This window comes from Orycteropus afer, unplaced genomic scaffold (genome assembly GCF_000298275.1).
Source record: "Orycteropus afer afer isolate SDZICR_OR568_19922 unplaced genomic scaffold, OryAfe1.0 scaffold00524, whole genome shotgun sequence".
Classification (NCBI taxonomy): Eukaryota; Metazoa; Chordata; class Mammalia; order Tubulidentata; family Orycteropodidae; genus Orycteropus; species Orycteropus afer.
This window is the reverse complement of record NW_006922111.1, coordinates 187,195-188,110: the sequence shown is the minus strand read 5'-3', so window position 1 is coordinate 188,110 and position 916 is coordinate 187,195.

Genomic DNA, 916 nt, shown 5'->3' with positions numbered 1-916 from the left:
GGGCTCTTTGGCAAGATGCTAACAACTGACACATCCAGGTGACGGTACAAGGAGTGCCCGTTGTACTGTTCACTTACTTTACGATTTATTTGAAATAGTTCACATTACAAGGATGGGAAAGAGAGAAGGAAAATTGGATACATCCATGATATGAAAAAAACAAAACCTTTTGAAAGTAAGATGACCCCCAGGGACCCTTGTAGATCTCTCCTTGAGTATGGACGAGACCTGTGGGTATGATGGGATCCCGTTGGTGATGTTACATGCCAAAAAGGATTTTTGCAGATACAACCCAAAACTGGTGTTGGCGACGAATACTGAAAGTCCCATGGACTACCAGAATGAACAATCTGTCCTGGAGTCAGTGCAGCCGGAATGCTCCTTGGAAGCGAGAATGGCCAGACTTCGTCTCACCTACTTCGGTCATGTTGTCAGAAGGGACCACTCCCTGGAGAAGGATGTCATGCTCGGTAAGGTGGAGGGTCAACGAGAGAGGGGAAGGCCCTCAGTGACATGGAGTAACACGGTGGCTGCAACGACAGGCTCAAGCACAGCAAGGATTATGAGGCTGGGACAGGACCAGGTGGTGTTCCCTTCGGTTGGACGTGGGGTCTCTGTGAGTCAGAGCTGAACTTGCCCTGGATGGGGAGGGAGCACCTTGCAGTTCCTACAGGCGTATGTCAGAGATACAGCGGGTTCCGTCCCCGACCGCCACCATAAACCAAGTCACAGTTTTTTTTCAGTCTCCCAGTGCATATAAAAGTTATGTTTACACACACACAAAAAAAGGGGGAAAGAACTCACTGTCATCAAGTCCGTTCTGACTCATAGTGACCCCCACTGGGTTTCTGAGGAAGTAAATCTTTACGGAAGTAGATTACCTTACCTTCCTTCCATGGAGAGGCTGGTGGGTTTG